The 14,776-nt window shown below is 37.6% G+C and overlaps 1 protein-coding gene across 1 annotated transcript in view; it reads right to left on the bottom strand.

The window, feature by feature from the left end:
• TNPO1 (transportin 1) overlaps positions 1-12,983 on the bottom strand; it is a 73,362-nt gene extending 60,379 nt beyond the window's left edge. Inside the window, exon 1 of the mRNA XM_050986642.1 lies at positions 12,846-12,983. The gene's annotated coding sequence lies outside the window, so the exon portion shown is untranslated. The remainder of the gene's footprint in view (positions 1-12,845) is intronic.
• Between the last annotated feature and the right edge of the window lie 1,793 nt (positions 12,984-14,776).

Raw genomic sequence — 14,776 nt, 5'->3', positions numbered from 1 at the left:
GGCTGTAGGCTTACTGTTTTCTAATGTAACACTAACCAATTTCACTATTGCAAGTGTAATTCTGTTGAAGGTAGAACTTTGTGGTTAAGACTGGCAGAAAGGGTATTAACTTGCCAAATGGAGTGGAATCTCTTCCTGGTAACTAAGGTTGCAAAAAAACCCTCATTTTTTAAGAGCTCTTCAATGTCACATTGGATGACAAAAGACCAAGAGGAAAATCACCTAGCAGAAGATTAGCCAAATTCAACATGATGCATCATAGAATCATAAGCCTTGCTCTAAAGAAAAAAGTTTTGTGAAATGTACCAAACTAAGAATGTGCTTCCTTGGTAGGGTTAAGACTATCTTAAAAAAATACCTTTTTTCTTATCTATAGACAGAATTTCATCTACCTCTGAGGAGCAATTTGACAACAACATTTAAGGCAGCAAATGTCTGGGCTTTGAGGTAATATAACTTCAGATTTGTGTGCTGTTACGTGACTTTTGTTTCCTACTGTTATTCATTCTCTTTGGTCAGTAGGTCTAGGAGCTGGATAAGCTGAAGAAACTGAGAGAAATGTTAGCTTTCTACCCTCCTGAGATAATTCTAGCTAGAGTTCATTTTGTCTCATGTTGTGTATGAAACTAGAAATTGTGTATGTGTACAAATGCTCCCATAGTACAACACCTCATAATGAAGCTGAACTCAAATTTCCTGGAGCACTGGAATTTCAATATTTGAGGCAAATAAATCTGTAATGTGATGTGCTGTCTGTAGAAATCCATCTATTTGATGATAGAGTTTTTCTGAGGGTATCTACAGTTACAACAAGGTATCTGCTCATGAAATCTGTTACACTGTTGCCAGTATGAAAGGGCTGTTATGGCTCATTATTGTTGCAGTCACCGTCCATGATTTCACGGCTTCTTCTCTCAAAAGTGAGGAGCAGTATTTCTTTTTGCAGATAATGTCTGTAAAAGCCTGCACTGTGAAATCCCATTGAATCCCATCCCATTGATGAAATAGTACTCAGGAAAATCGACAGCCTATAATTCCACTCTACTGGCAGAAGTACATTCCCTCTTTATTTCATGAATACCTCTGCTTCTCATGCATCAAATGAGCATAGAGAAAGAGCACAGCAATACAGTTTCCATATATATGAAGGTACAAAACCATCACACCAACGCAGATAAAATGGATGACCAGCCTCAGCATGCACTTATATTTTTTGTTTTGTAGAACAATTAAGGCTTAATTCAAATTAGGATAACAAACACCAATATATAGTACAGGCTTATTATAGGTCAGAACTGAAACCCAAATCTCTTGCTGTTCATGGGTTCAATTAGACACACAACATTTTCAGCTACAGGGAAAAAAAAAACAGCCAAGCTTCCTCCAACTACAAAATCATCACAAGAATTTTGATTTCAAATTCTCCTTTGACAGGATGAAACACCATTGTTATCATTAATGAAATGTCCAGTGAATGAAGTTGTAGACAGTTGCAAAACTGCAAAGATCTAGACTTAAAATGCCTTTGATCAACAAATCTAGACAAGGATGCACTATCTCTTCAAATGTATCAGTATGAGAGGACAAGAGGAAATGACCTTAAGCTGAGACAGGCAAGATTGTGATATTAGAAAAAAATGCTCACTGTTAGTGTGGTCCAGCATTGTAACAGGTTACCCAAAGAGGTGGTGGAGTCACCATCCCTGGAGGTGTTCAACAGGCATCTGGACTTGGCACTGGGTGATGTAGTTTAGTGGTGACACTGGTTGTGCAGGATTGGTGGTTGGACTGGATGAGCTTTTAGGTCCCTTCCAATCTTGATGATTCTATGATCATTTTATTTCCACAGTTAGAGATATCAAGTGGAAAAATAGTGTGTGGCTAATGATTTGATCCACTGTAATCACACACATTGGATACGAAAATGACAATTAATGCTTTTAATGCTGGCAGTTAGAAAACAATCTAAAACTCAATGGAGAGCTGTTTGAGAAAAACATCACCTCACGAATTTGTAACAAAAATACCAGATCAATCAGCTGAAATCTTTAACGGTAGAGGGAGTAAGTGGGTGTACAAAGGATGAAAGGCATCATTCTTGCGAGTCCAGTCTTGACCTCTACTGTCAAATTTTATGTCTGAAATCCAGCATGCACTTTTTACCTGCTTAAAATTCTTTTAAGCATTATTAGTGTCAAGTGCATATGAACCCTATTCTACTCCTTACTTAAAGTATACAGTAAAATTTCTTTCTCTGAGCTGTAGGAGGCAAAGCGACTGGTATCTGCTGGAGGACTTTTACTGAACTTCAGTTTTTCTAATTGGTAATACAGGCTTCCCCAAGATGCAGACAAAAATCAGAATGATAAACAGCTTTTGAACCTGTTCCTTGTGACAGATCAGAATGCAGACTTTTGAAAACATCTGAGGAAACTAGCAGATTTACTTACAAACTAAGCTACAGCTGAAAATAACCAAATATATGGATGGGTATTGTGAAAAAAAGAGATGCAGTTCCTGAAATTTTAACATTCACTTTCTTTCAGGTATACATTCATTCTTATAAACTAACAGAGATTAATAAAAATAAAGACACTAACAGATGCATGATTCCTGTCTTGACTTACTGCATGGTTGAGAAGGTGGTCCCTGCAAATCTTGGAAGAAAGTCATACAGTGAGAGACTCCATGGTGTCTGTTCCTCTCACAGTGGCTCAGCCAAGACAGACAGGGCCTGTGCGTGAGCCCTGGTGGCATAGGCAGATGATAAACATCTGTTGCTCTTCTTTTACAATAATGTTTGTAAACAAAATCATCCCTGCTACTAAATGCAGCAAATGTAAAGGAGATTACACCTCATCATGGGACAGGGTCAAATTTGGGGAAGTTATTGGCCCTGAAAAGAATGCATTGTTTGTTTAAAATAAGGTTATTCACATTATTAAAAAAAAACCAAAAAACACCACCTTAATCTAAGTAAGTGGTGATCTGTCTTTAAGCTAATGTTAAAAAAAAAATCTGCACAATGATGAACCAAAATACATCATAGTTCTCCAACTGTTGTCAATATGTGGTGCTTATAAACCAACCAAGTTTTGTGCAAAATATATGTAAAATACTGATATATACCCCAAAAAACAGTTCACTAATTTAAATTCCTTTTTCTACAACACTATCTTAACAATAATAAAAAATAATAATATATTAGAGGGTAAAAATTAGGAATCTCACTAAATAAGAAAGAGAACTTGTAAAGGTGCTTAAGAACTTTTGCTAGTAGAAAGAAGTAACAAATACAATTCAAATGGCATATGTATTTGTAAGTATGTTTTGATGCATAAATGGGGTAAAAATGATCTATTGTGGAAAAGAAAAGCTAAATTAAAATCAAATAAAAAAATTAAATCTTTTGGCCTTCCAATTTACATTACTAAAATTAGTAATTTTACGCTGTTTAAATCATACCACTGTCTTTTCATAGTATGCCCCCACTGTAAAGAAACCAACTGTAAAGAAAATTCAAAAATTCAAAATACTGAGAAGTCTCCTCTGGAAATACCATTAGGAATAATTTGGAATTCAGTACAGGGTCCAAGGCAAAAATAATATTGGGAGCCTTAAGACCTGATTAATCAGGATTAGGAATTATTTTTTCTTTTCTGCAACCCAGGGTACACAGAATTCAGAACCACATGCTCATCTACTTTCCTCCCAGTCTTTTTATGAACACTCTATGTGTTTTAAAACCTTTAAACACAGAACATGCACTAAGATATGCACCTGTCAGTGACACTACCACTGTCTGATCTGTCATTGGTAACAACACTGGTGCTTTGGTGATACTTGCAATATTGACAGCAACAGTGCTGGCTAAAACTCATCACTGGTCATTGTAATAGAATGCTAGTGCATTTTCCCCTGCGTACCTGATGAGTTTCCTTATTGCAGTGAGTGGCTTATCTAAGGTTCTTAAGATGCTGTTGCCTCGAAAAAATGGCAGTATTTCAGTTTCTGTTAGTCCCTGTATGTCTCCAGTGAGCAGTTATCTGTCCTGCATAGGGAAAAATGGGTGGAGCCATATTTGAGCTGCGAGGTAAACAAATGGAAGTTCTACAAACCTTTAGAAAGAAACTGGAATTAAATCTTATCCAGTAAGCCTGAGTACAGGGTGCTCTCTAATCTCTAATGTCAGATAAATATTCTAAAATTACATCCTTGTGGAAAAGAGTGAGGAAATAATTACTCTTCTGAAATGGAGCTCCTTCCAAAAGAGAATGTGTTCATCAGTGAGAGCAGTCAACTGCTCCAATCATACACAAAAACAAAACACTACCCACCTTAATCAAAGAAGCAAAACATTTAAGGTAAATAAATAGGACTTATTGATCTTAATGAGAATGCTAAAGAATGACTGCACAATCCTTTTCAAGCCTCAGATGAACAAGGGAGTAAAAAACAATGATGGATAAAGGCAGAAGTACTGCCACCCCCAAACTGTTCCTGCATCTATATACACAGTGGAATTTGCAGACATTTTGCCTTCTCTGAATATCAGTATTTTCAGATGGTAGGAAATTATATGAGCTGAATGTATGTTTGTTTAATACAACAGTTACAATCCAAGTGCTTCAAGATTAACTTGGCAGAAATTTTGTAGACTACTACAAAAGAACAGAGAAATGTCTGTCATATTAAATACAGATTATTAATACAAATTAAAGCAGTATTAAAAATTCCTAAAGAAAATTTCCAGTTTTTATCTGACCAAAAAAATAAAATTGACTGGATATTGTGGCAAGGAAAGATCTTAAGAATGAGGACTGTTTCAATTAATAGATGCACAGTGAATATCTAATAGAAATGGCCACTGAAAAAAATGCTTCAGCTTTTTCAGTTTAAACATATTCAGTCATATTCTAAATGCTCTTGGATATGACATCTGAAGATGAGGTTTTAGAGGTCTAAGACTTCCAATTATACAAGATATTCAAGTTGCTATAGTTTGAAGCCAACAGATGTCACAGAAGAAAACTGCAGGAGTACCTCTACACACATCTTCATAGCCCTTTCCAGCAATGAGTGTTAAGAGATCAGTGACTAATTACAGGTAGACTGAGGACTTATACTGTCTAGTTAAAAAAAGGGCACAAATAGAGGAAGCAATTTAAAACCAAAAATATAACAGTTTAAATTCTTACTGTAATCTCTCATTTCTAGCCTGTTTTTTTTTTAAGTATTCTCACAACTGCAGCTGTGAGATCAGTTTTGAAGCAATGTCAAACCACTGTAAAGGAAATTGCAAGCAAGGCCTAAGGCAAGCAATTCACCTTACCTAAAGCTCCTGTGCTGAAGTGGCTACGTAGCTGCTTCTGCACAGATAGAGATTGTTACTGTACAGATGAATGAAGCCATAAAATTCCTTGGGCAGTTTGCTGCAACCTTAATCAACTTGCTACCAGTCTCCTTAGCAATTCTTTTACCTTTCCGGTTAAAATGCAGCATTTCTTTAAATAAGAAACATTAGAAACCAAAAATTAAATTACATTATGCATTCAGGTTAGAAAAGCAACACAGGCTTAAAGAATCTGAACATTTAAAAATGTAATTAGATGAGGAATTTAATTGTAATTCTTATTTAAGTTGTAAGTTTTTTTATATTTTAGTCATTTAAATACTTTTATGTTGGTTTTTGGAGGATATTAAAATGTATTTGAATCAGAGACTACTTGCTGTGATAAGTTCCTTAGTCTAAATGATACATATGTAAATGAATTCCCTTAAAATGCTACAAACAAAACAACCAATACAAAACAGATAATTAAAGGTTTTTAAAGGTTTGGTTTTCTTTTTCCCTTGCACAAAGATAAAAGAAATTTATTTAGTGAAGAAACTGTAATTTAAAATAATTCAATCTGTCTTAAATGCACATGTCATATAATAAATTGAAGGCCACTTAAATACATTTTTAATAAAAAGCATTTGCAAATCACTTCACCAACTCCACTAAATAAACTTGCTGGCATTCTACATATCATTTTTGTCTTAAAAAAGTTATGCAAAAAAATCAGTCCATGAAACATAAATGCATGAAGAGTTTAAACTACAGTCACAGGCTAAACAGCTATAGCCAAGAGAATAAATTAATATCTCTCACCTATAAAACAGTTCTTATCCATTATCATGATACAGAATATGGTCTTTTTTCCTGCTAATGATTTTATAATCTTCATCTTGAGGATCAATTTATTGACCTGCACCATGCTTTCTCGTACGATACCTCTAACATGTGTAATGCAAAAGGGATTCCAAGATACCTTCTACCCTTTCTCACATTTTCTGTGGAAATTCTCCTTAGGTGAAATATTCACAGAGGTCTTAAGTCTCTCTCATACTTCTTATTCTCCCTATATTTGCCTACTGGAAAACATTTATATTCTATTTTGCAATTCAGTTGTAAACTACATGCAGAAAAGGCTGTTTTGTTACACACCTGACATGTTAGAGCCTCATATGTTGGGCTTCTGGGCACTACCACAAGTAAAAATTACATATAAAATTCTGTATCAAATTAAAAAACAAAAAGGCTATTTTCTGCATAGCATGGCAGCCAAGTTTTCTTAACTTCTTTCAAATTATCTTCAGTAACAAAACTGACTCTTTGACAATGTACTGAATGTCTTATATACACAGTGTCTCACATACAAATGAAAACACTTCTATGAAAAATGGTCTGCCTGATGATTTAACACCGAGAGTGTTAAAGCTGTTCAGCATGGATAAGACCAAAATTGACTTTAATATTTTTTCAGAATTTCAAAATCAAACATAAAAGTCTAACTGAGGAAATCAGAGGTTAGTTTCAAACATGTTTTCAAGTAAATTAGCATAATCTTAAAGGATGTTTGTATAATAAATAGTTTTCTCTATTTAACACTTACTGAAAATGTGAACAGGACAGCTAAACTTCACTAAGGTAAAAATTTGTTTGCCTTCTTTCAAGCCTACCTATAACAGGGCTGTAGTAATTAATCTACTGTTGCAATGGAGTAATGAATTTTATTATCTTACATTGATATCATCTTCTGGAGGACCCAAGGATTAAATTGCAATGAAAATATTACACTATATCTAACCACTCTGATCTTGAGGTACCTCTTTGTAAGCTCCACAGAAGACACTAGAAGGAATGTAGAACCATGTACTACAGAACCTTTTCTAGAATTCCTTCTGACATGTAATATTTTATCAGCAATACCAAATTCTCTAATTAATGTCTCATTTTCTTATTTATCACTTTATCATACTTAATTCTAAGACTTAGGAATTTTATTATTATCTCTGATTAAACAAGAGCAAGAAGAAAATGTGAAGAAAAATGAAAATATTCTTTTCTATTATTGTTCTTTTTACCTGCAAAATTTTAGAACCAAATAGCTAGAAATATCACTTTTTATTTGCAAAAATACCAAGTCAGATTACAAATAATTCACTGGCCAACATTTAAAATTTCCACCACAGTTTAGGTCTAACTTGTATGTCCTCATACAATTCAGGATAGTTATTTGTTTCTGGGAGTATACTCTTTCTCCTAAGCTCCAAAAAATAATTGCAGTTAAGAAATTGTCCTTATGTTAAATTAAATTGGCACTATTACCCAAAGAAAGACCTACAAAGACAACATCAAAAGGCAGCCTATGCTATCTCATTTAACCTTAAAAAAAAAAAAAAAAAAAAAAGTGAGAGAGAGAATTGCACTCCAATGAAGCTAAAGTTATTAAAACCTGCAGTACGATCCATTAGCCATGTTATGCAGAAGAAAAGATACGAGGGAAGGACAATTTTCACAATGTCTGCTAATTCTCAAGTGCTGATACAAAAATTCATATTATTAACTATTAAAAATATTTCAAATATTAAAAAATGCATCTTCATATAGTCTATTAATTTTCTCATATCCAAAATAAATATTTATTTTTTAAAACGTTTTTACAACAATAACTGAAAATAAAAATAGAACCAACAAGCAAAACAATCCACTCAACAGCTGAACTCAGTGGTATTTATATGCAAGACTAATCTAGAATTCCCTTATCAGCATCATCTTTTCCACCCCACATCTGAAAAGACTGCAACTGGAAGTAGCAACCAAAACACAACATACCATGAAATGTACAATGCAAATGAGGAATGCTTTGAATACTGCCAATGGTGCTGTATTTGATTTTGTTTGTCATTTTGATTCTGTGTAATCACCAAGAAATTAAGAGAACCACTGGAATGGACAGTGCTTAAGATGGGATTCCTTGCTAAACTGAAAAACATATTATCATCATAGATTGCAAAATAGATTGCAAGTACACATTGGCTCAGAAAACAAACAGACTTATCTCCTGGGGGAATAGGGATTCTCCAGAAGCAAAGAATTGTGAAGTTGCAGCGTGTTACCCACTTTTTAGTGGAGAAACTGAAGTAGACTATACAAAGTCTTCTACAGATACATGGAAGATTTTGGAAGGATGGTGTCTAAAGTAATTTGTCAATGTAATCAAACGACCAAGTAAATTTTTACTTAGAGAAGGTTAAAAAATGTTAAGACAGGAAGGTATCTGAAATACATTTGCACTTAGGGCATATGTGCTCTCTGTGTTACAGAGGATAATGAAACAACATTAAGTTTTTTTAAACCAACCATTTTTTTAAACCAACCATTTCCCCTCATTGACCTTCTTCCATTCCTTTTTCAAGGGGCTCCAAAAGTATATTTGCTCCAGACACCAATGAGGAATATTGTTTTCTCACATACAAGCAAATAATGCAATTATATGAGTCCTGTGTTCTTGTTAATGTGATTCCCATTTGTTCAAAAGCTCCCATTCAAAGCTCATCTTGCTTGGTTTTAACTACTTTTCATGGGCCAGATTCAACAACTGAAGCTTCTGCCTCCTACGCAAAATTCATCTATTTGCATTACATTTAATGGACTGCAAGTCACTCCTGATTTCCAAAGACATGGCTTGGGGCCTGTCTGCACAAGACGGAATGATTTTTATTTTAATTTAAGGTTGTCTTTTTTTTTCCTGATGAATTGACTCAAGCAAAGCTGATGTAAAACAGACTGAAGTATCTGTTTGGATTTTTGCACTGATTTAGCTTATCCAGTAGAAGAAGCAATGTGTGCCTTTTAGTCTCTGATGAAAATTACTCTTGCCTTTCCATGCTCGTCTGCTACCGATTTTTCTTCCTAGTCTATAGAAAAGGTGGCCAAAGTGTAGCCCAAATGCCACTTATGCCAGTTTCCATGCTACATTCAAAACTTAACTGAGCCACAGATTCTGGGTCTCACTGCTCCTCTACAGCCAGCACAGCAATGGCCCCCTGGCCTCCATATAACCTGTGGGAACAGTTAGGAACTACTGCAGCAACCACCCACATTCAGCACAATGAATAGTTCTGCTGTCCCCACACAGAGTGCACTTCTGGTTCAGGATAGAACAGGACCAAGACACAGGAAGTTAGGAAGAACAGGATTAATGAGATACATGAATGCAGGGGAAGCCAAGGTACCACTTTTTCTTTCTGGAAGTGAAGGTTGATGATATGGGTATGTGGAAGAGAAATTATGTGACTGAAGTCTGAAATAAAGAATAAACTTTTATGGGTGCAAGAACAGATAGAAAAGCTTATATGTGGGCATTGGACTGCAATCCTTGCTTGAATGATAGGAACATGCAGTAAAGAAGGTGGGAGAAGAGCCACAGATGAGGCTCTGGTTTGGCATGGTTGGAAAAGCAAGACCCTGGATGCCAGAAATGACTGATGATGATCATTTACCCACTAAGTTTGGGAACTTCTGGTCTGTACTATTACACCATTGTTTCTGCAGTTTTTGAATTTTAAGACAGTAAGCTTTCTTGCATCTTTGTACCACCTACTATCTATTTTCTATTCTCTGCCAAAAACATTTTGTCTAGTCTTTTCTTCTTTCATATATTGCACTGACCTAATATTTAAACTAAGGCACTTAGTGGAAGGCTCACAAAAAACAGCATGTTTTCAGTGCTAAGGTTATCTCAAAATGACTTGAAGAAAATGCTCTACAGAAGTAAATTACTTATTAGGAGAATAATTTAAGAGCATGATTCTGTTCTATAGTCCAGGTTTAAAAAGCAAAAATTTTCTTTAAACACAAATTTTATTTGATTTTATGCCTTGAGATTTGACTCACATAGACAAGGACATACATACTAGATGTAGACATATACATAAACTCAAAATTTCAAATGCATTTAGTACACCAGAAATTAACAAACAATTGTTTTTAAATTGTTTAAATTTCACTCTGGAGCCTGGTTTGGAAAGGAAAACCCCCTAAAGGCTAAAAGTGACATTTGGAGGTTTATTTCATATTGTTATTAGGAAAAGCCATATTCCAAGGCATCCATGTATACATGCATAAATATGTACAGTGTTTTATCGTGTACATGACAGGTCACATACATAAACCAAACAGTGGATCTACACAACTATATCTCTTTCAATGAGACATTTAAAATAATTTCAGTATGACTTGTATATTAGTATGTTTCTGTATATGAGTATATTACTATTTATATATGTACAATACATGCAATAAAAACATTGTATAGTATATATCTGAAATCTATCAATGTATGTAGAAAAGCTACCTCAGTTACCCAAATCAATATTGTAAAATAGTGAGTGGAAAGCAGTGGATTCAGTGATTGAAACATACTACTGTTACATGTACTTAAATACTTGTTGAATTTGGAATCAAATTAATGGGTAAAATTTATTTCTGAGATCAAAACGGATCACAACATATTAAGGCATGAAAGTAATGGAAAAGCAGTCTTAGCCTTTCAAACACAAAACAAAGAAAAAATCCTTCTTGTTACATGTTACCAGCACAACTTGATAATAATGCACTGATTAGTGCATGTCAAGTTCACAAAACTGTTGTAAAATTTTTATGGCAAAAACTTTTTTATGACACTGACAACATTGGATCCATGACAGAAGATCTTTATTATTAAGACATTTAAAAGATAAAATACCAGTCTCTATTTCAGCCCCAACCTTTAACTGGAAAGATTCTGAACATCAGCTTTGATGGAGAAGGATTGTACTTGGCCTTCCCTCCACTCTCCTTTGTAGCCATAGCACCTTGGTGAAGTAGGAAGAGGATATACTCTACCACAGCTCTGCCAGTCTGCTGAACAGTTCTGTGCATACCTTTCACTTGATTACAAAAGGTTTCAGGCCCCATCCCTGATGCTAAAAACTAATTACACGTATCTACTTTATTGACTATCCACATAGAAGGACTCCTAAACTGGATTCTAAATAAATATAACAGAAAAATGTGTCAGATAATCTAGTAAAAGCCTACATTCATAAAACCATGATTATGATGTTTTAACCTCCCTGTCACAAGGCATAGTTCAATTTAGCAGCTGTGCTCGCACCTGTATTAATCAATGAAATGTGTCATCACCTGTATACAACAGTAATCATGGTCCTTAATCAATATTCATTCTAACCTAAGCTTTCCTCCTTTAACACAGTCAATAAACTGCTTTTGTAATCTGTTTCTGCACCATCATAATATTCTTTTGTCTTATCCTACTTAAAGTATAAGCTAGCTAAATCTTGGAAAATGCATTCTTAAGTAATTTTGATCATACAGAAACTATTCTTCCCAACTGTAGGCACATTTCCTCCATCCTCCCACATACCACTCAAAAATAACTACAGTTCACACAGCAGATGTAGAATGAAGACTTATGGGCTCAGTTTCCAATTCTATCAAAGGCTCCTTTTAAGAGTTTGGGTATTTGTCTATTTTTTTCTGTTCAATTACTCATTTACGGAAGGAACAAAAGTCAATTTTTATTCAATGTGTGTTGTAAGGATTTAACCACACCTTTGATGTATTCGAATGCCACATTAAGGACTACTTAACTAGGCAAGAGGACAAGCAAACAGGTTAAGAAGCTGTGGTGGCCTGAATTCATCGCAGAACAATCCTCACAGTAGTAGGAGGATTTCTCAGGTCTTGAGCAGAAAGTCATGTGAAAGGAATTGTTACCTTCACAGCACGGAGACAAGTATCTTGCAGATTAATCAGCCCAGAAAGCCTTCCTGTCCTTTGGACATTCACCCCATAGAAGGTTCACAAGTTCCACTGTCAATTTCTACTGAGTATCTAAATTAACGACCTTCCTATGCAAAGGAAAGTACCAGACAATCACAAGATTTCTCGCCTCTAATATTTCGGAATAAAAATTTAAAACCCCACCTAGGCAAATCTGTACAGCAGGGACCCTAACTACGCCAGAAACGACGGTAGGAAATAGGACCACGTTCCTCTATCCTGAAGCGACTTTCACTTTCATGCACAACGTTGCGGAGACAGCGCCAGCCGAGATACCGGGAGGAGCCGGCTGAAAGGGGGGGCTGAAGGGGGTATCTCGGGGGTCTGCCCGGATCCTCACGTTCCAGCCGCTGCCTGACGCCTATCTCCATCCATCCATCCATCCATCCATCCATCCATCCATCCATCCATCCATCCATCCATCCATCCATCCATCCATCCATCCATCCATCCATCCATCCATCCATCCATCCATCCATCCATCCATCCATCCATCCATCCTATGTCCATTCCCAGTAAGGGCGGAAGAGGCAGCCCACGGCCGAGGCCCCACGGCTCTCCGCCCAACAGCAGCGCGGAGGCCCCTGACATCGGCCCGGGGCACGCGGCGGTGCTGGCGGCTACCGGGGATGGGACGTCCCTCCCCGCCCCTCGCAACCCGGACACGTACCCACACCATCCCAGAGCCCGGCGGCAGGGGAGTGGCGAGGGAGCGGCCCGACCTCTCCCTCCACAGCTCCGCGCGGCGCCGCTCCGGCCCCCGAAATGGCTGAACAAAGGGAACCTCGCTCGGCCGCCGCCGCCCCTCGATTGGCCGCGGGGCGGGGCCGGGGGCGGGGACGCCGCTGTCCCGGTCACCCTGGCAACGGCGGGTGGGACGGAGGCGGCGGTGAAATGGCCGCCAGGCCGCGCCTGGCCTCTCACGGCCTCAGCCTCCCAGCATTAACCGGCTCCTCCCAGGAATCCTTTCGTCTGGGCCCCGCCAGGCTCCCCAGGCCGGCCTCCTCTCCCCCCACCACCTCAGGCCCGCAGCTCTCCTGCCGCAGCTGCTCTACAGGAGGCGTCTGACACATGTGCCAAAAATAACAGAAAATCAAAAATGAGGCTGAGGGTAAAGATACAGCATCCTGGCTTTCATCTTAGGCAGGTAATGCAAGTGCACACGCAGGGTCTTCCCGATGGATTGATTGGGTGAATAGATTGAGACCAGCCCTGTGAAAAACGGGCTTGGCAGTACTGGTGTGTGAAAAGCAGGACATGATCTGGCAAGGTGAATTTGCAGCCCGCAAAGACAATTGCACACTGGGCTGCATCAAAAATCACGAGGCCAGCAGCTTGAGGAAGGTGATCCTTCTCCTCTGGCTTCTGTATCCAGCTGTGGAGCCCTCACGCCAGAAAGACATGGACCTGTTGGAACAGAGTACTCCCAACCCAAACCACTGTATTCTATTATTCCTTGATGAATTGCCAGCTGTCGTGGCAAGAAGACCACTGCATATTTGTTCATGGCTCATGTGGGCACCCCGACAAGTTACAGTGGCAAACTCTAGTTGTGCTGCAGTCCTATCTTCTTGACTGTAAGCACTAGCTACTTTTTTATTAAAAGTGAAAGCTGATAATTTTCACCCAGTTTCTAAAGCTTATAGACCATTTAGAAAAGCACATTCTTGAGACAAGCTCAGTTGGTAACTTTGCTTATGGTCCTGTTATGTGTCTTCTGCTCTTCAAACTCATGGTCTTCTCTCAGTCCTTATCAAAACAATCCTCAGTCTGCCTCTTTGGCATAACCTTTCCACACATAACCATTCCAAAACCCCACATACTACTATGATTTCACTACAACAAAAGCTTTTGACAGGGTCTTCCATTAACAGGGCTTCCCAGCCACTTGTCTAAGTCAACACTCAAATGTTGCTGTGCAAGTTCAGCTCTAGTATTGCACCACAATACATTTCCTAATTATTGCAGAGGACAACTTGAAAACACAACTGGTCTGAACACCAGAATTTTGTACTCATAATACATTCAGTGTACATTAATCCAACAGTTACCTCAGTTTGTTTGTTCTCATGGGATCTGTCTGGTAATCTTGCAAATACTAACACTTCAGTGCTATGTACTGAAGGAAGATCTCATGCAGGAAGGTCTGTTATGTGCACATTCAAAGGCTTCTTCCCTCTATTGAAACTCCTGCCCACAGTCAAAATAAGTACTAGTTATTTTCCTCGAATAATATTTTACTGTGTATCGTTCCGAACACATTGTAATGTAGTTACATACTGAATTGTGGTTTATACCTTAACACTTACACTTACAACAACCACTGTAAATTCATTATCTCATAATAAAATCTCTGAGCTAACAGGAAAGTAGGTATGTGGGGCTGTATTTTCTGAAGTTCAGCCTTCCTGAGTATAGAACATGTAGCTTACTTACACCTTTGTCAGCAATCTGCTGACAAAGTCCTGGCCTGTTTTCCTTCTGAAAAGATTTGTGTGATCATGGTCTGCCTGAATGCCCAATCCTCTGCTATTCTCTTCCTGATAGTTTTCAACCTGTTAGTCAGCTGCAGTCAAATCTAACTGGCACATGCGGGTCTCC

This window comes from Serinus canaria, chromosome Z, assembly GCF_022539315.1.
Source record: "Serinus canaria isolate serCan28SL12 chromosome Z, serCan2020, whole genome shotgun sequence".
Lineage (NCBI taxonomy): Eukaryota > Metazoa > Chordata > Aves > Passeriformes > Fringillidae > Serinus > Serinus canaria.
This window is presented reverse-complemented; position numbering and strand designations above follow the sequence as displayed.